The sequence below is a fragment of the Pithys albifrons genome, chromosome 9 (assembly GCF_047495875.1).
Source record: "Pithys albifrons albifrons isolate INPA30051 chromosome 9, PitAlb_v1, whole genome shotgun sequence".
Classification (NCBI taxonomy): domain Eukaryota; kingdom Metazoa; phylum Chordata; class Aves; order Passeriformes; family Thamnophilidae; genus Pithys; species Pithys albifrons.
In genome coordinates, this window is record NC_092466.1 from 16,722,886 (window position 1) to 16,744,855 (window position 21,970).

The 21,970-nt window shown below is 37.3% G+C and overlaps 2 protein-coding genes across 7 annotated transcripts in view; one reads left to right on the forward strand and one right to left on the reverse strand.

Moving 5' to 3' along the window:
- The window catches only part of DNTT (DNA nucleotidylexotransferase), a 152,480-nt gene that overhangs the window by 124,936 nt on the left and 5,574 nt on the right, over window positions 1-21,970 (reverse strand). The gene's annotated exons all lie outside the window — the stretch shown is intronic.
- BLNK (B cell linker) overlaps window positions 1-21,970 on the forward strand; it is a 101,492-nt gene that overhangs the window by 9,141 nt on the left and 70,381 nt on the right. The window lies entirely within an intron of this gene.

A 21,970-nucleotide genomic window follows, 5' to 3' on the forward strand; every position in this document is an offset into this window, starting at 1 on the left:
ACTAGCCCATAGGTGTGGCAGGAAGTGTCTCATGAAATATGACTTAGAGGGGTTGGCAGTTTGTTTAAACATATACATAATTTAAAGCCCTTGTGTATGTAAAAGTTTTTTTGCAAAACTCACATGATTAAGAACATTTGCCAGTACAAAATTCTGCATAAATTTTACAATAAGAGTTTGGAGATATCAGAAAAAAATGTCTGAAAAAATTCCTTTCTTGACTCCTTTAGAATTTTTTGCATAACACTGTGTTTAATTGATTGCAACTAATTAATAGACAGGAATAGAATAACTCCTTGAACTGCAGCAATTCCACTACCCCTAATTACAGTTGTGCAGCTATTAAAGCAAAGGTTTTAAAGGCATAATTACTGATATTGTTATATTTATGCACTAGAGAGATATTATGTTGGCTTGGCAATTCATTGCCCAAACTCTTTCCTGGGTGTATCGGGCATTTTACATGCTGTTTACACTAACAAGGCCTTCAGTCCTGCAAAGCGATTCATTAAAGCACAGGTGGGTGCACGGCTACAGAGTAAAACTGGGTTGCACTGACAATCCATACTAGCATAGCAGAGCTAAGAAAGCTGTCAAATATGGATTGATTTCTATGCCATCCATCTATTATAAACTGAATCACTAAAGGTGCTGCAGTCTCCATTGCTGGATGAGAGGCAGTGGAGTTAAACCTAAGAGTGGTTGTGTTGGTTTGTCATGCCTGCTGCAAAAAAGCTGTACAGCAGCAGTGCACAAAGATCTGAGAAGCAATTTCAGATATTAGTGGTAACCTATTCAAAACACAAGTGAAAAAAGCAAGGAGAACAATGGACGATCTTTGGTGAGAGTCTGCAATACCAAAAGCAGTATGATTAAAAATGAAAGCATTCACTAGTATGTTCTCCAAACTATGTAGTCTCTTCTACATGTCTTTAAAGATCATTTTGTACTGCAGAAAACATGGCATTATATGTGTGATACAATAAGCAACATCCATTTTTTGTGTTGTTATAGAGAAAATGAGATAGGTCTCACACACAGCCAGAAACCTGACTACAAATTTCATATGTTATTTAATTGAATTCTTCAGTAGCATTGTCAACATGACAAATCCATATGCTTGAAACAGAATTATTTATAACAGTACTTAAAAAAATTATTCAAGGAGCTATATTTTGCTATCATTAATAGCATTATTTGAGTAACTTTAAGATGCTATTTTTCTATGTACAAGTTAATATGTATATATGTAGTATGTATTTTTACTTGAAAGTAATTAACAGCAGAGTTTTTTATTCCAAGCTCCTAGTCAAATACACAAGAAATCTGTATTACACCAGGAATTAAATGTTCCTTCTATGTTACAAGGTGTGATTTAGAAAGCACACCCTTAGTAGATCTACCTTAATATATGATGGAATAACCAGATGGCTAATGTACACATTTCCACTCAGAAAATCTGTGTTTCTGTCTATATTACTTGTAGTGTGATTTCCTAACTGGATTTACTGTCTTGTGCAGGGTGTCCAGAACTCCAAAATTAAAAAAATCCTTATGTTGTTATTTTGCCTATTTATTGCATTTTGCAAGAACCTGAGGTTTTGCACTTCAGTTTATCATTGAGTTATAAGAGGTACACGATTTCCTTCTTCTGCTGTCTACAAAGTCTACACAGAAGCTCAAGATCGCTTTCAGACATTGAGCTCAGAGTCACTAGAAAAAGCTTTATCACTGGACAGCAGTGAACAAAAACAGCAAAATAAAACCAACAACAACAACAACAAAAAAAAAACCAGAAAACAAAACACTTGAGCAAGCCTGATGCCATCTACAAAATAGGGGTGGCAGATTTTTCTTCACATATTAATAATTTTTAGAAAGCAAATACAAGATTGCCACTATCTGAATGGGCATATAGACACTGTGCACACATGTAGACCTCTTGATACATGTGCAGTGTTACTACATATCTACCCAATGTTAGATGACTATTTAGGTGCAGATCTGGTTTTGCTATGACATCTGTTAGGAATCTTTGGACAGAAAATTTCTTCTAGATTGATAAAGAAGAAAGCAACTCTCTGGTATCTGCCATGCGAACTTTCCCCTGCCACACAATCCGAGAGGCACAAGTTAACTGTTTTACCTTTCCATGGGCTGAGAACTGTCTTCCCTCAATGGTATTGCTGCAGAAGGCATGTCAGAATGGCTGTGCAGGCTGACAGAACAGCCCAAAGGGAGCCCATTCTGATACCTACCAACAGCCCTTCACAATTCTCAGACAAGCCCTTCTTTAAAACTCCTCCAGCCTGTCCCAAATCCCTGCTACGGAACTAACACCTTAAGCATATGCAGCACAGGTATTTTGTACCAGTGAGATAAGCCAAAATCCAGAGGCAGTGCCCCTTAGGGGAAGTGGCATGCTGGGCCACTGGGGCACAGCACTGGAAGGAACTTTTCCTGGAAAGAAACACAGGCAGCTTTGCACTCTGCACTTGTACCATGGGATTAAACACCCACTAGATGTGCCTCTGCTGCTTCCTGTGTGGTCTCAGTGAGGATACTCTTTTTTATTTTTCTAAAGAGGAATGTTTTCAGATGTTAGGGAAATGCTGCAGAAAATAATTATCCTGAAGCTTACCACTGAACTAATGAAGAACCTCTAACAGGGCCATCCTGCACATGTCCTTCATGTCAAATGCAAATGACATTTCATTTGAAAGTGAATCAGACAATTTATCAATACTAAGGTCTTTTTGAAGTTTAAAGTGTTCAAAGTTGAATCATGCAGACATTATAGCCACAAAATCTGTGATAAGTCAGCCACAACACCTTAAATCGATTTGACTGATTTCAGAATAGAAATAATCAACATTTACATGGTCATTTCTTTGAATATTTCTTGTCCTTGAGTGACTAAAAGACAATCACTTTTATGGTAATATTAGATTTTGTTTTATAAACATACTGGGTATCAAACTGAACCTTTGTAAGAAACCAAATTACATGCATTTTATAAAAATTGAGAAGTAATAGCTCTTCCTTTACACTTCTGTAGAATTTAAAAATGCAAAAGGGTGGTATATGAGATCTGAAGTCTACCATGCAATTTCATTTTTCATCAATAGAACCATACTTGTGATAGTCACTCAATATGCAGGTCACATCAGAGTGATGCTAATCTAGTCTTAATGTGCAAATCAGCATTTAGCCACAGCTGCATTGCACACACCATATTACATTCTCTCTCGTTTTTTAATGTCTGAACTTGCTGCACTGTACTCCTGTTTTTCAGTTCCCTCTAAGAGTAGATTGCTTGTTTGATGGTGCTTTTTTTTCAAATTCTGTTTTGAATTCCCAGTGACAGACTGAAAAATATAAAAAAAGTGAAGTCTGACTTGAACTTCAGAACTGAAAAAACGTAGATTTTCTTATTGGATTTCTATATAGAAATCTACTAAAAGAAATCTCAAACATAGCAAAATAGTCAGCATTAATTCTAAATATCTTTAATGTATTTCTCCTCTTTCTTGCTATTTCAAAATGTGTTTTGAATTGCATGACTGGAATAAGAATGCTTTAGAGAAAACCAGAGTATTGGTGGATCACTTGGGTCTGTTGGGTATTTCTGAATAATATTTAGAGAACAGAACCTGTGTCTTCCCGTGGGAGATTCCTGACTCCCTGCCAGGGCAGAACACTGCCAGAGCTTGCCAGATTCAACTCATCCCAGCCTGCCCTTTGACATTCATTTCTGTCAGCATTGCTACTGAGAAAAAGCAACTATTGTCTCGTCTGGATGCTCCCTTCCATCCCTGCAATGCAGAAGCAGCAGACAGGAAAGGACAGGAACCACATCTGCTTTCTCCACTGACCACAGCAACTAAACACATCACACCTAGAGCTCTCCTGTTGCTATTTGAAAGCTGCAGAGTCCCACAGCACCTTCCCCAGTTTCAGCTAAAGGACTTTTTCCCAATGCTGGGACTCGTAACAGCATAGGGTAGGGGAGTAAGTGGAAGGACAGACTAAAATTGGTTCGGGCTGCTTGGATATTTGCTAGCACAAAAGCTAACAAACATCAGGTTCTATTCAACTTCCATGTCTATATAATTAGCTTTACAAATAAAATTAGGATCATGAATGTCTTGATTTTCCAGGACAGGGAGGGGGAAAGGAGGAGAATCTTTTCTAGGTCTTACATAAAGAACAGAAATTAAAGACCTACTAAGTACATCTATAACCTAATTCTTCTGGGAAAGGGCCAAAAACCTCCTGTAGTGTTTTCCCTGGCTATCAAGCAGATATAGAAATTTTGCATATAGGGAAGGTCAGAGAAATATGGTGCAAGTTGCAGGTACTGTTGAGTCCCACTCTTAGGCTTGCTGTTGACAACTTAATGCCACAAGTCCATAGCCAGGGTTTAATGATACACTGTTTATACCAGAAAGCTAAAAAATAAGCTTTGTACAGTCACACAAAAGCTAAATAATAATGTTTTGGTTTATCCAAGTATTTTGTGTGAGTGGAAGCAATGCCTTTGGCAAGCACAGAAGGTCATCATAGCAAAAAAGAACTGTTCACCACAGAAAAGTGATGTTAAAAAAATACACATTCTCAGCTGCAAAATATGATTAGGCCATCTAACTGCATTAATTTAATTGCATTTTTCACTATTTCTATTCCTCTGAAATTGCTTTCTCCTATTCACATTTATCTACCATCTGACATGCACCCACTCGCCTTTGCCCAATGCACTTTTTCAGGGCTGAGCCTCTCTCTGCCCTCTCCCCTTTACACCTCCTTGCCTTTGCTGCCTCCCAACATCCAGTACTTTGTTTCTGTTCCTCTTCTAGCCAAGGTCCTCCTTCCCTTCGCTCCTTAATTAGGTTCTACTGGTCATGGACAGAAGTTGCTCCTGCTGATATTTCTCATGGATTTGCAATCCTACAGGCTTCCCTCATTTCCATCCTTTAAGATGTAGAGGTTTCCCAGCAGAGGCAGCAGAGGTGGCTCAGATACAAAAAGCAGTTTTTCAGAAACACCTTAATTTCCAGGTATTTCTACAGACTCTGGGTTCACTTTCCAAATGAAGAGCCTGGATAATGGTAGGAGCTGGGCACCTTAAGAGCTCAATGTCTTTTGTGCAAAGGCAAGTGATCTCGGCACCTATCCCTATAGCAAGCGCTTTACAGCTTTGAAAACGGTTAAAATAAAGCTGTTTAAAATGAAAGTTTTTCAGGCAGGTAGAAAATGAAAATACTTTCTCCTCCAGAGAGATGGATGCAAAGCATTAAAATAGAAGGCAGAAAACCTAACAGAGAGCTGAGAAGTGCAAGCTTTGCCCCCCAGCAGTTCTTGCAGCATGATGCAACGGGGCCTGAGCAAAGGGGCAAGTAACTCCCCAGGTAAGAGCTCCCCAGATCGCCCTGAGCATCATTGGCTGCCAAGTACAGAAGACTTTGGTTGTTTCTTACTGTTTCTAACCAAAGAGGAAACTGTTTCAGAAAGCAGAATCATAGTTACTGACAATCATTTCAAGAAGAGGAAAATGATAAGAACATACCTTAGAAAGGAGGCAAATGTTATTTAGCTTATAAAATAACTAGAAGCAAAGAGTGACCTTAAAGAGACCAGGGCTAAGAGTGATATATTTTATAGCTTAGCGCCTCTGCTGCTTATCAATCATCTTCAATTAAGTGGTAAGGTACAACAGCTTTACATCTTCTTGTATTGTCAACAAAGCATTAGGCAACCGTAAAGTAAAAGCAAAATTTGCATATTTATCCTTATTCTTCAAAAAGCTCACAAAGATAGATTACTGAATGTAGATATAATTTCTGAAATCCAGGGCACTATGAAGTTATGCATCATTATCTAGCACATGAGAACACAAGTGATTTTAGCTATTCATGTATTAGTTAAAATACATAAATATTAGTAAAACAAACAACCAGGATAAATTATTAGACTAAGATACAAAGTCAAACATCAGTATCACCAGGTTGCTATGAATGTTAGCTTAGAAACTAAATTTCATCCAATTTTGAATTATTTTCCCACCAAGCATTTTCAAACATCTCAAAAACAATTTAATAAAACTCTTTAATGCCATAATCTATAAATGTAATCCTACAGTCAGAAATCTGGAGCCAGTGCAAAAGCATTTATGGCAGGAGTGGTCCTTTAATTTTTTCTGTGACAGAAGAGCATGTCTACTCATATTCCAAATCCTGCTGACAGAAATTATTTGAACATACATTTTGTTTTATGCAGTAGCCATGAATGATGGGAAGTGTTTGCCTGCTTTCCAGTCTTTAAGCTCCAGCACACAACAATCCAATCAAATTCTATATGTCATGTTAGTCATAATTACATTAAATATGGATTAAAGAAATATCTTTTGACACAGAATTCTTTGTTCTTAAAGTTTACTGGTAATTTTAAATGTTATGAAGTTTTGTGCACCTTTCAAGTCCATGGAAATGAAAAAGAATGTGAGAAGCTGTAGAAATTTTTGAGCCATTATGTCATAGTTTCTTTCTAATATGGACTTTGTAAGATCTTCGCTAAAAAGTAGGAAAACTCCAGAGTCTTAGGCTTTGTAATTTTTAATTTCCTCCTTTTTCTGCTTTGTTCAAATATCCTGTCTATATAAGTGCACCCCTCATGTGAGACAATCTGTGACTTGAAGAATCTTCATTTTGGTTGCTTTTGTACTCTTTCCTTGCTGAAAAATCAGAAGCTTTTAAAATGCATTCAGTTGCAGCTTCACAACATTAATGCTCAAAATCATTAGTAATGTTTAGAAATCTAGCCAGAAACTATAATCACTCTCCCATTGTTAAATACCAGCTGCTAACCATTTCAGAAATCTTCTAGCATCACGAATCAGAATTTTTTTCTTTCTGTTTTCACATCATCTGTCTCCAATACAAAGCTATAAACTTCTAATTCTTCACTCTTTATTTTCTCCTTAAAGATGCAGGTGAATGTGGGAAACTAAAATGCCAAGTACATTTTATCATTGTTTATTTTCTATACAAAATTTATTTTAAAAAAGGCAAGAAAAACCATCAGTAGCATATTGTAAGTCTCATAAGGTTTATTTAACGAAGTAATTATGAGTTTCACTGAGCAAGTCCCACAGGAAGTCTGCAAAATATCTCAGAGAAGATAGCAGGTTTTCTCTTCTCCCAACACACACTTATTAAAATTACTTTTATAAATATAAGCAGATATAAGGGTGGATCAAGTTTTGGATTACATACTGATGGCTGCAGCTCCACCAATGCAAAGCTACCAAAGCAGGCAGAGACACCTTTGCCTCTGCTTGGCTGAATGCCACTGCAGGCACACAGCAGTTGGAAAGCATTAGCCAACGGTGGCTCAGAAGCATTTGAGAAGTTACACTTCATGCTCTTGCATAGACAGAGAACTGCACTGGGACAGTCAGTGAGAATTTCCCAGAGATGAAGACTTAGGCAAGGTCACCTTTCTAAGATGGCTACTGTACCTTCCTGGCAGAGTGGAAGAAAATAAAGCTCAGTAACAAAGGTTTTGCAGGAGCACTTGGCTTTTAAAAATTAAAAGATGTTTTCAAAGACTGAAAAAGGACTGTTGGGGACACTAATAAATTTGCAAGTAGCATCTCCTCATGCCAATATTGTTTTCTATGAAACCAAAATGACTGAAAGTTATTAGAGAACCAAAAAAAGAAAGAATCTCTTGCTGCTACTGTACCATCCACAGCTGTTACATGTACAAGCTACTTAATGAACAACAGAGCTTATGCTCATTCTGTGAAAGGGTGTGTTACATTAAAAATAAAACAAGGAAAACAGTAAAGAATTTACGATCTTTTTTAGTCCTATTTCTTTTTCAGAAATTTATTATTACTATAAATTTTAATTTATAAGAAAATTTACATGTACATCAATTTATAATGTCTGTAGAGTTAGCCTAGGTAGTATCTTTTATTTTTTTAAGAACAAAAATAAATACCGGAAATGCAGTAATCATCTTACAGAAATGCCTCACTGACCAGAATAAACTGATAATTATCATTCTTTAGCATCACAAAAACTGAAAGAAGCTGACAATAAATTTGAAGTAGATGCAATTTCAATCTAATTAAACCAGGAGTTCCCAAGGATAATGCACTCACATGGGTTCAACTGTCTTCTTGGTGAGGGGGGACCACAGAGCTCTTAACCTGAAAGACATTTCTGAAGGTTTCTGGGAAAATACATTTTTCTACTGAAAAGACTAAAGCCAGCTGAATATTATCAATTCTCATGAGAAAGCATGAGCAAGGTTAAAAATCAATGCTGTAGAGAAGCTTTTCCAAGAAAGCGATAACTTAAGGCTTCACTGGTTTGGAAAGAGGAATACATACAATTGCACTGAAAAGACGAAAATCCTGTGAGAACCAGACAATATGGCAGGGAGAAAAGGCTTCTTGGGAATAGTTTGGGGCGAATCTGAAGTTTTAAGCTGTTTATTTCTACTGGGTTCAGAAAGGAAGGAGTTCATCAACTTTCTCTGCAAAAACAGAATTGCATTAAATATAGCTGGCTTTAGGGTAAGTTTCTATTCCATATAGAGGGAACCTGAAAAGGCTCCAAATATTAAAATGCTACTTGAGACAGTGGATGATGGTAGTGCCAAAATGAGCTAAATTTCCAAGGAGATGTATTTCAAGCTGCTATTCTTAATCAGTCAAGGAAGATCTAATGGGAGTCCTAAGTGCAGAAATGAAAGATGGCTAGAAATAATTATTAAAAAATTAAAGCAACTTCATTTAAAAAAAAATTTAAAAACCAAACAAACAAAGAAAAACAAAAAAACAACCAACAAACAACAAACAAAAAAAAACCACCAAGGAGTGCCCTTTTGTTAAGACAACTTCTAAACCTGCCCTTTTGTTAAAACAGCTTCTAAACCTCTGGATACTGCTACAACAAAGCTACTAAATGAAGCTACAAAATGTAAAGTGACATGGACTAAAGCAAAACAAGTACATTGTTACTCCCAACAGGACATCCACAGTGGTGTTATGTGAGGAGGGCAATTGTGCCAGGACAGTTCTGCTGGTAAATTTTTCACATAGACACACTTACAGCTTAGGAACTCGATACAACCCACAATAGCCTGAGCACATTTTGCTAATGCTGACTGAGCTGTTATGGCTGCATTAAAAGGCTTAGCACATCTAAAGTGAAAATCCATCAAGTCTGCAATGCAAATTTATAGAAATTAGAAACACTGAGACAGAAAGACCAAATTACCAAGTGTCAGGGGGTTTCCCTAAGTAAAATTAAGCCATCCTGTTTTCTTTTACAGGATGACATCTGCTCTGAATAAGCATGATGTTAAGGGGAAGAAAAAAAAAGGCAAACAAAACAGGAAGAGCAAACCTGTAAGATTGCTACAAATGTAATGATTGCTACATTTCAGTGTTAAGTTGTCTTTACTTTAAAATGATCAGCAGATGGCTTGCACAACCTGTCAGTTATCTGCATACTGCTAAGAGCAACCAAAGCTTCCAGCCATTCCTAGCATGGCTCAGAGGACACTATTAAATATTTATCAATCTTTCCCTAGCTAAAAACTCATGGAATTTACCCACATTAAAAAGTAAAAACAAAACACATACAAATGCAATTGCAGAGATCTTTCATTAATGAGTTTTCTCAGTGCCAATTCTGTGCATAAGCACAGACATTACCATTAGGGAATCTGGCTTGAAGTTTGGCTTGCATTGCTGGGAAACCACTTCACACACTGGTGCTCAGGAAGAGGCATGCTGGAAAGAATTCAGAATTCCCAGTGGTCCTACAAAAGCAGTGCTTAAAAGAATAAGAATTTCAATCATTTCATGTATTTTAGACCTCTGAAACACTAAAGAGTAAAGTCTATCCAAAATTCACATCAGTGTGGCAAATGCAGAAACACAGCTTCTATTTGCAGGGTACGTGGTTTCCTGTAGGGACTATTACCTGCAGCATTTGACTTTGCATTAGTAAACAAGTAAGCACAACATTCCTATGAAAGATATTTTAAATTGTTTGCTAATATTCTTGAGACTTGCTGCAGAATGTTTTTATTTTTATTTTGTTTCTTTGCTTTTCTGTTTATTTCCTCCACTGTTCATGTGTAGCTGGACTTTTTCACCAAACAGTTTAACTATTTTGCTACTTGAGCACAATTTACACTTTCAAAAGGTGTTATTGTCTGCATCCATTGTAACATAATCCTTCAAAAGGGTAAGACTGAGAACTAGTAAAACTTTACAAATGGCCAGGGTTAATCTGTTATGATATGAGTAAAAACTTGATTTCTCATTAAAATTACTTAAATATCCCTGTAAACTAGAATAACACCTGATCAGCATAATACAAAGTAGGCGTGGTACTTAACTGTCTGAATGTAGGACAAGATACAAACAAATTAAACCAGTCTTACAATTTTTTTGTTTAAAAAATAAACAGATGTTAGTTTACAAATGCAAATTATCCACTTATAGCTGATGACCTATTTCATTCACTCAAAACTACTCAAAGCAAATGTTGACATTTGCCCTTAATCCCTAGTTTCCTGTGAAGGGGGAAATGCAACATTTTATTTCTGCATTAGATTGTCTGGGTCCCGTGGTATATAAAAATTAGATTGGATACATGTCTATATGTGCCAGCATCACAATGGCAAGTGAAGAAGATTCTTCAGTGGAACAAACAAAGAAATCAACCTGAAAAACTCAATCTCTTATCTGAATGTTTTTGATTCAGGTGGTTTCAGAGTATCTGAAATGCATCTGTACAAACACAACACTGAATTTTAAAGAAGTAGGGGGAGCAAATAAATACCCTAAAAATGAAGGTATCATCCCCAAAGCCTGGGGTTGTATTTGCTTGTATGTGCACTTTCCAAACCAAAAGTCCTCTACTGACAGCATTTCAGTCTTTTTTAGAACTGTACCATGCATTATTTATGGTGTTATCATTTCTTCCTTTTCCCTGTCCAATTAAGTATTCTTGAACTTTACAGTGTAGTGCTACATTTTCTGTTGGGTCTTGAAGGATTTTTATGACTGTGCTCATGAATAAATTCAGGAATGTAAGAAACTGAGGAACTCAACAATTAGATCATAGGAGGTTTTTTTTATACTTTCCTATGTTTTTCATCATAACACACAAACCACCACATTGGTTCCAAATGGGCGAAATATCCATTTGGGTAGTACAGGTAAAACTGGTAGAATCTGACATTTGCAGACAATACCTGGATTTCCACAACATAACATGAAGTATGGTTGCAAGGTCAAGAGTTTCTTGAATATGATTTGTCTTTGTTGAGCTTCAGCTTGAAGTAATGCCTATTCATGAATTTTAACAAGCTGATGCCAAATAGAGCCACTTTTGTCATGCTAAATGGTACCCAGATCCACAAACACTTTGCATAAACTGGGTTATCAGTCAGAAGGCCAACAACTATCCCAAAATCCATCACCTGAACATGTGCATGCTCACATACACATTTGAATGAGCTGCAGGTTCACACTCACACACAGAAAATAGTGGGAAGCAATAGTCATTTTACAAACATCTTACAGTGGGAAATGCCAAGGTCGTTTACTCAGCAGGCAGTGCAAGAGATGAAAAAATATCATTTGCTTTTCCTTATTTAAGTATTCTAGAAGGCATCTGGACATACTATGCAGGTGTATTATATGGCTGGGCAATTAGTCACACATAGAAAGCAGTAAGAAGTACAAAATAAAAATAAAATTTATAACAATGTTTTATTTTTCTATTGTTCAATGTTTTTCTATTATTCAATGTTTTTATTTGTAGAAATACACCACTTCCATCTAGGTTTATGTAGGAGGTGTACACTATTATGGATTGTTTCATTAATTTATAAGGAGAAGTTTCTAAATGGATTTCATTTTCTAATTCTGCATGTTTGAAGTTTAAAACCTGTGCTTAACTCCCCTCAATACTGAGAAAAATAAATGAAGATAAAATATAGATTCAGCAACAACACCCATCCTGTGGCCATCTTAAATTATTAAGGAGATACTTTTTAAAAAAAAAACTTTTTTTACACTTTTATTACACCAGAAATAGCTACAAAATAGTTACATCCTATAATTGAAGTGATATGATCATTGCTACCAGCTTTAGTCACTAGAGTGAAGGTGAAAAGCCATGTTGAAAACAGTACTTACAGTATTTGTTGAACTATAGAAACTTACAGATTCAAAATTGACTAGTTTTATCCAATAAAGTTATTTTATTTTGCTTATGGTCAACTAAAAAAAAGAACTAGATTCGCATTGATATTAAACTCATTAAAAACCTTTAATACAGTGGTGGATTAACTTCTAATAAACATGCACAATTTGTCAACATTTGATAATTGACTCATATCAAAATTCAAATATTTTCTCTTTCCGTGTTCTTTTCCTGTTTTACAAGTGTAGATGCCCAATTGTAAGAAAGGTTGTTATATAATATCATCATCACCCATTACTGCCACTTGATTTCCACAAATCCATCAAATTATTAGAGAGCAGCATACTTTTTTTATATTATTGTCTGGTGTCCATACAATTTCTAGTTTGTTTCTGCACGTAAACAATTTCACATCACAGTCACTCTGAATTATAGATTCCTTTAAAACCTTGATTAAAGCATTTAAACAGAAAAATGGAAATATTCACTCTAAGTTAAAATTCAGTATTAGTCTAGTTCAAGGGTAAGAAAGGGAGAGAAAAAGTCAGCCAACAGTGGTTTTTTCCTAAAAACAAACTACTCTCACACACAAGCAAACTCAGGTGCAGAGAGTAATTTAAAATTAATGTATTGGCCACTTTCACACTACCATAAATATCACTGACTTTCAGATACCATTGTAATGACGGACTAATATTAGAACTGGTCACAAACGTGTGTATTGTTCCCTGGAATGAGCTTATTTTTGAAGCCATGTGAATCTTCAGAAATTACTAGCATGTGAAAGGACATTTGCCTGTACAGTTTTGACCTCTTCTCTTGCTCTTTGCCCATTAATGTATCTCAGCTGGTTTGTCTTTTAACATTCCAAAACTTTCAGTAGCTTTCAAAGCTCAACTTTCTTCAAAGAAAACATGCATTTTTCCCTTTCTCCTCCCACTCTGAAATCTGCACAAGCCTTGCTAATAGATTTAAAGATACACTGCTCTGAAACAGTCAAATGGTAGCAGACTGAAATTCAAATTTTGTTTCAAGAACTGCCAGGAAAGAAAACAGTGCCTGTAAGTCAGTGAAAAACTGGGATTTCTTGTAAGAATTTAATCTTGGTTGTCAACAACATGCTGGGTCACTGACTTACAAAGCCTTGAGACAAAAATATTTATTTTTAGATACGTTAAATACATATGCTACTATTTCTTTCACTTCAAGACTCATGCTTGCTAACTGCTGTAATTTAAAATTTAAAAATTGCTAGAAAAAGTTCTCTTCTAAAGGAGATTCACATATGCTTATATATAGCTGACAGTCATTTCGGTTATAATTGCCATAATTTTTAAAACTCACTCTAATTGCCTTATTCACAAATAACTTGGGTCACTTGAGGAAAGAGCCAAAAAAGTCTGTTTCATAGTCATCCCTGAACAGTATCAAATGCTACAAAACCAATACAGAAAATACTAAGAGTGGGATCGTACATTCTGAATACTTAGAAGGTTTGAGAACTTCAGATGGAGACATGGGCTTCACTGGCCAACGTGAAGTGTCAAAGAGAAAAGACTGATAATTATATTTTTGAAGATTCATCATGCTGAGAGGGAAGGGAGTGATGTACATACTGGGTGCTCCTTGATTAAGCATGCAGATCCTGCATGAAATCCAAATAAGTGTTTGTGTATAAAGAACAGGCAGTGATACAGAAATATAAAAACCACAAATACTGTATCATTTACATATGATCCTCTGCAGAGAAATATATATGCATATGAACACAGCAACTTTGTTCAAACGAATTGGATGAGTCCTGTATCCAAAACCAGATCTCCTTTTTCCTATTGAAATCAACTAACAGTTTAAGATTTATTAGACAGACATACAGCACTTGACCAATAGGTCATTATAGTGGTACATTTCCATGTAATAACAAAGGAGGTGAGAAATTTTCAAATCACCTTTTCCTATGCTTCTTTCTAACTGACATTATCTGTTTAGCTCATGATAGCTAAAGCAAAAGGAAATCAAACCTCTCAAATTAAGTTCCTCTTTATAGCTGTCCTCACAGCATCTGTCATCCAGAAGCAGCATTAGCATCAAATAAGTTGCACTGGCAGAAGGCAGTGTTGATTGAATTAGACCAGAAAAGACTTTAATTAAATCATTTAAGCACACTAGCAATTTTAATGGCATCCTAGAAAGGCAGAGGACATTGGAATGTGGGGGAAGGAATCCTTTATTTACAGGCTGCCTTTCAAATTTCCAAACTGAGAAAAAAAACAGATGTTCAAATCAAATATCCTTAACTACTTTCTAGCCAAGTACTTACTGAGAAAGTTCCTAAAGCTCCTTGTGTCACTGATAAGCACTTAATAACGTACCAGCCTTTGGCTTCACCCCTTTGAGGAGTTGCTCTCACGATTTGGGGCTGTCCTGGCCTTAAAGTGCCAAGCAGCACTCTGCATTGTGTCACAGACCAGGAGAGAGATCACCTGTGCCACACCTGCTTCCACCTCACCTTAGAGGTCCTCATCCACACTCACCATGCTGTGGCAAACACAGATGTTGTTCGTACTTTGCATGAAGACATACACAGACACCAACAACTACACATGCCTTTATCCAGTGGTAGAAATACTTCTGTTTGAGCCAGGGCCACGCACAATTGCCTGCACAATTGGCAGATGATCTTTTCAACACATAACAGTGATGAAGGCTGAGTTCTTGAGCAACTTAGATCTAGCACGTGCTTTACAGGTCTTAATTGCAGTGAATCTTGGTATTTCAGCTGCTTACCTAAATGACCACAGCTACATACGGTGTTTTCTCTTACTTGCTATGACTGGCAGCACCTTAAGGTCTGTCTTTGCACAAAGTTATTTCAGCCACCGAAATGCAGCAGTCACAATCTTGTTGATAGAGTCAGGGATTACCCATTATTAATGATGTTGCTTGCTGTGGTTAAGGTAACATGAATCAAGCAGATCAAGTGCTCCTTTTCATGATGCCTACAGATATACATGCATAACATTTTTTGTGACTGTATGAATTAAAGAGTATCTTTAATATTCTTAATAGCTATAACCACTGTGATTGTTAAAATGAAACTAAACATTGGAACTAAAGCATTGCCTCAAGAATCTAAACAAGTAGGAGAGAAGGTACAGCAAATCTATCTCACTCTGCAGGCGGTACTTTCAAAGTCAAGTAGTTCAGCAGATTTCTGGGTGGGCATATGAAATTGTTTATTAAAAGTAAATGGGCAAGGAGCTTATGAAGTGGCTTCTTTACAAACAGAAGGCAATTGGCCGTCAGAGCATTTACAGTTGACAGGTATGTACTATGTCACATTTGGTTTCTGATGCAGCAAGGGCATTTATTCTTATCATTAAGATTTGCTGCTTCCCTTGATGAAATTTAATGTGCTTACAATTATGCAGATGTTCTGTCTTAATTTTTCAAGAATACCCTTACGTATAGGTTTTGCTTTTAGGACTGCTGGTGCAGCTGACTGCTGCTGACAGCTTCTGCCACAGTATTTGCTGTGAGAAGATCATTCTCATGCCCCTTTCTCTGCAGCTTTTTCAGGCTCAGCTATTTCCCAGCACTTCTGGTTATAATTATTGTTTTTGTCGAGATGCAGGAAAGCAGAAGCCAGCTGATTCTGCAGGCAGTGTCAGCAGGGAGCAGATCTGCACAGTTCCCAGGCCCCGGCCAGCAGGGGAAAGCTGAAGGCTCCACTTTCAGGGATTCTCCAAGATGGATCCCATTGTTCCCAACAGCCTAAGATACCTGTGGAGCCTCTGTATTCAATTATTTGGCTTGTAGAACAGCATTTAAATAAGATTATGACAACTTTCCCCGAGAAACAAGGGTCCTCGCCAGTTTCACCTGTCAGTGACCTGAGAATTGTTTACTTTACTGCTGGGCTATTTCCTGTTGACATTTTCAGCCTCCCTCCTGAGAGCAGGATAGAAACAATTAGTACCCAGTAAACAGAGTTTTGTGTTTCAATGCAATGCACGGAGCACCTTCCACCAAGACAGCCTAGGCCATTGTACCAAGACATTACTCTTCCTACTAAGTCAAATACTGAAAATGCTGCTGCCACCACAACCATCCATTTTAGCTCTTGCCTCCCTTCATTCCCTCTGTAAGCAAATTAAATGGAAGAGACTGTTTCATACCTGCTCTTCATTCCAACTTTGCCACATGTATCCATTACACACAGACTCTTGTAGCACCAGCTCTCACTTGGTGCCTCAAGGTTTTATCCAGTTGGAAACTTTTTTCTGTATGATTATTTTGGAGCCAGACGCCTCTACTAATCCAGCTCACGATACAACTGCTGGTGCCAGCATGGAGGAGGTAGAGGAGGCACAGTGCCCAGAGAATACATCTCTCCAGGAAGTTTTAAGCGTTGTGAAAAACACAACTTCAGTGTGAGATTCCACAGGACTACTGAAGAGGATGCTGCCAGGGATGAGAGTGGGTCTCCTCACAGACTGTTTTCTCCATCCCACTCTGCCTTTCTAGCCAGAAGCTTCCCTTGGTTCAAGGGCGCTCCCTTGAGTAATTTACAGCTGGTTCAACTCACAAAAGGACCAGAGAAGCACCAAAGGATGGGAGACTTCCCTCCAAACCAGAAGGCCAAAGGAGAAGGGAGAGAGCAGGACCAGCCCTTTTAGCAGCCACCCAGTAATCTGGTGTCTCATACCACTTCCCCCCAGCCCTGCCTGGTGGCATCTCACTGGTATCCAGTGGAAGGCCCCATCATGGATGTGTTTTGTAACGCACACACACACACAATAAATATGATATGGGGTAATAAAAATAAAACTTGCTGAGGTTATCTAGGGACAAGCAACTCTGTGGAAGGTGTGGAGGATCCTGAAAGAGCCCTCATGTCTTCACCTCAGCAAGAGCCTGGTAGACGAGCCATGGCAGAGACATCTGCTCACTTAAGGAAATAGCAGATAGAAAAACCAGATTGTTTCACTAGGAATGATGAGCTGAGAACGAAACTGCACATAACCACACAGACAAGGAAGAGGGCTTTTTCTTAGCATAAGCTAGACACACTTGACTAAAATTACCTGCATGCAATTACTGGAATAGGATGCAGGTAGCTGGAAGCAGCAGCTGGCCTTAGACCTGGTTTAGCCCTGTCACAGGGCAAGATTATTAATAGAAGCTGACAGTGTCAATTCTGTTAGATGTCACTATCAAACTAGGTCAATAGCCTATTGCATTCCCACCTTGGGTTGAGTCCTGGGGAAAAGTCAGTTCCTAAAGCACCAGTTCTGCTTCCAGCAGGACTCCATATTGAGGACATTTCTGCAGCAAGTCCTGTTTCTTGGAGAGGTGACTGGTGTCTTGACTGCAGACTAGAAATATTTTCTGGGCCATTAATTCTTAGATGTGGAACTTCTGACACTTCAGTATTTTCATTTGCTCTGAATCAGAAGGAATAGTTTCAAGCTTCCCACAAAAGTAAAGCGCTTCAGAACCACAGAAGCAGTAGCACTTATGTGCCACACTTGGGTCTTCTACCTTACACTAAAAAAACCATCAAAATTAATTGATTCAATGTTACTGAAATGTTTTATAGATTCCTAATAATCAGTGAAGCAAAAGGAGACCTGCAAAATGATTTGTTTTAAGTGATGAAGCATTTTTAGAGAAAAATGGTTCTGCTAGAAGGCTTAGCTGGCTCTTCTGAATTCTCTTTTCTCACTAAAAAAGATGTCAGATTTCCTAATCTTGCAGCCTACATCACCACAGGCTCTGCTGGTTTTTGCTGAGGCTAAATTTCTAGTGGTCACAGATACTTCTGTATGTGGTGGCTTGCTTCCTTTTTCAAACACTAAAACCCATTTTAATTTGCTTAAGGATATAGTGGTGCATTACTATAAAGATATGGGAAGTGGGTTTATTTTCTGTGTTCCAGTAAATGCCCTTTCAATAAGGATATGCAAATGTAGAGCTCAGCCTACAGAACATTACACTGTCAGTGAGGAAGACCATATAATTTTTGAAAGAACTGTGGAAACCTCATTTCTCCATCAAGTCAGCCTAAGACTAATGGAGACACCTATGTTCTAGGAAAAATAACATGAAGTTTCCCATTTTATGCACTATATAAACAGATCTATGTTGCAAATCAAGCTTTATTGTTTTAGAACAAGGCTATTTCTGCAGCCAGCTTTCAAAGAGGGGACTATTCATTTAGTATGTGAGATTGAATAAGACAAGTTCAAAAAGTCTTGGACAGTCAAATATGAGCCAGCAGCTCCTGGAGTCTACAGTGGCTTGGAAACTCTAGGTCATAAACAAGTAAATCATAGGTGAACCCACTCATAGCACATATAGAAATAAAGGATCAACTAGTTGCAGCTTTCATTGGAACTCTTTCAAAGCCAAAGTGCATAGTCTTAAGGTGTGCATTTTAGGTACTCTTGTAATTGACAGTTTCTTCAGAATAATGCAAACCACAAGGATTCACTGAGCTACTCTTGCAGGAAAATATCTCTCAATTTAAAAACAAGTTTCTAGCATCTCAACAGTTGAAAAGAGATGGTAACAAAGGCAGTACAGACTCCTCAGTCTTGGAGTTCTGGCAAAACCACACAGTTCAATACATATTAAACCTAATCAAACGACTAAAAAAACCCTTAGTTTTCATTTGAAATGTCAGAGCAACAATACTACAGACAGAGCTCCATCAGTGGTAATAAAGTAAAAAACCATGAAGTACTCCGCTGTTCCTTCCAGCACAAGGGACATCTAGACTTCAAATTCCCATAACATGTTGAACACAGCACACATTAGATGAGGAGTTTAACTAAAAAACAGCCTGAGGACAAAATACCAGCAGCACTTCCTGATGAATAACAATTCCACAGTGGGCCAAGTAAAGCAGCCCCAGTAGTCCTATTTACAAGTATTTCCTGAATATATTCCCTCACTACCAACACGGCTCTCAACTTCATTTGTACAAGAAGTCTTATATGAGCCAAATACAGAGATAGTTGCTGTGAAATCTCAGAGATATGTATATCAACAATTCTGGTGCTACTAACACGATTTATCCTTATGCTTCCACTCCTTTGGAAAAGCATCAGTGTGCAAGTGGTAAGGTGAAGCCCCAGGGAGTGCAGACACAGCCAGAGTGACTCTGCACAGAGCAATTGGCCTCCTGACAGTGCAACTGCTCCCACTCAGACCTGAAAGGTCAACGGCATATTAGAAGTGCTAAGCACCTGCACTGGATTACCAGCTCCAGGACAGATAAGATTGCATCTCCCAGCGCCGGCTGGCACAACTGTTAACACCTAATCCTGTCCTTGGAGAGCAGCTCTGCAGCAAACACGATTGCTGCTCGGCTGTGCTTTCACGCTAAAGCAGAAGGCTCGTCTATCTGAAATGACAGCTGCTGTTTCTTATACCACTTCTATAACTGTGACTTTAGTTTCACGGCAGAATGTCAACATTTGTGTTCAACAAATATGATTCACCATGTTTTGAAAGTAAGAGATGGAATGATAGAGGCAGCATATGATTCAACACAGACTTAAAACTTCACACAGCTTCATTTCTTTAGAATTATATACCAATAATTTTAATCTCAGATATTTGCAATAGTTATTACGAACTGAGAAGACTATAAAATAAACATTTGCAACCGAAAAATTGACCAATATAGTTTAAAAATTCTTGCCACAAACTGCTAACCTAAATAAAAACCCCAACTACAATTTTTTTTCTTTTTTTGCCCACTTCTAATAGCACGAAGCACATTTGCTTTCCTTCTTTCTTCAGATTTATGCCTTCATACAGCCTTCTGTTGCTGATTCAGATTTGAATGATGCTTCTATATTTTTCCATGTTCTTTTTAAATTGCAACTTTTGACTTTAGGTGCATTATAGGTAAGCCATGTTTTTAAAAGTATTTTTTTTTAAATTAATATTTCATTTTTGTATATCTTTGCTCTTCCTCATTTTTAGTAATTTATCCATTATGTATATAATGGCACTGGAGGCCAAGCTAAATTAAAGCCTCAGTGGGGTAGGTATCACACAGAGTTTTAGCAAGGGGATTTTTTCTTCAAAGACATTAAAAAAAAAGCAAGATAAAACATGAAAGAAAGGAGAAAGATATTTTTTGAAATGCTCTTTAAATAGATATATGAATGAGAAATGAGAATATCAACCATGATTCAGCCAATCAACATAGGAATGATTTAAGCACGTGCCTATGTGCTCTATTGATTCAGACCCCTCACATCTTGCCTGAATTCATATATCATCTCAGGTTTGGCCACAAAGCCTTGCTTCCCCTCCCTGAGGAGCTTGCACCTGTGAGTAATGCCACACCTGAGACATGCATCACAGCTCTGAAGCCAGACTTCTCCTGTTCATCCATAAGAGATCTAAAATTGGTAGCTATGAAATTTTTAAGTGACCCTGATGAAATTCTTTAACCCTTACTCTCACCATTTTTAAATCCTCATGTTCCTTTCAGCCTTTGCCAATGAACCTGTTCATCAGGATGACTCTTCTCTAGCAGGAGACCACGCATTCATAAACATGAATCAGCACCCTGCATTAGATAAGTGAGTTAATAATTAAATTTAGTTTTAATTGCTCTGTAACACCGACCTAAAGTACAGAAAACTGGAGTTTTATAATGTAAAATAGTTACAACCTGTTAATCTGATGTGAAAAGTGGTCTTATAAAGCCACTATGCACACAAAGTGCTCTTGCTACCACTAGATGTCAGTTTTACACACTTTAAGAAGGACCAACACCTTAAAAACAGTACTTGTCCGTTCACAATAGAAACACCTATTACGTCACCCTTTCTGGACTGACCTTAAGTTTTAAGGATTTCCCATTTTATTTACCTTCTTCTCTCTGCCTCCTGCTACCCCCACCCCGGCACAGTTCTCCTTTCATTAAACATTAAATACATAAATACATATATATAAAGAACTAAACATTTTCCACTAGGCATTAATTCCATGATTTATTCAGTCTGAGACACTCTGACAGTTTTTTGCCAAATATTGCTAGCAAAAGTCTATACCTCAGGCTGCATTTCTAGAGGCCAGCACTGAAATCTTATTTTTATTCCACAGAGTTATTTTTATATTCCCTAAGGACATTTTTACTAAGAACTGTCGTACCTTCTCTGACTAATTACAGGTAGACTACTATGATAGTTAATGAAGGATATCATTAACAGGGTGTATTACGTTTCTATCATTTTTCAGCTTTTTATTTATATTGATTGCCTAAATTTATATCATTTTTATTTACACTCCAAATTTCTGTCTCTCAGAAGTGAAAAATTTAGCTGTAGATTCCTCCTAATCCTGCCTTCTTACAGGTCTTTTTGTCAATACCACACAGTTTACATAAGCTAGTCTTAACAAAAAATTTGGTCATACTTAATACAGAACTTCTATATCATGCATTTACTTTACCATAACAAAATGAAATTGCTTTGTCTCTTTACTTCCCCTCCTTCCTGTCCCCCCACCCCCTCTAAAAAAAAGAAAAAATTGAAAACAATTAGGAGGAAGTCAAATTCATTATACGTTATTACATTCAAATATACGTATATACACACAAAAAGCAACAAACTCATTTCACAGCAAACATCCCCAAAGTCATCCCTGATAAAAACAGACAGTTACAGAAAGTAACTCTGCGTTATTGTAAGGTAATGACAAGA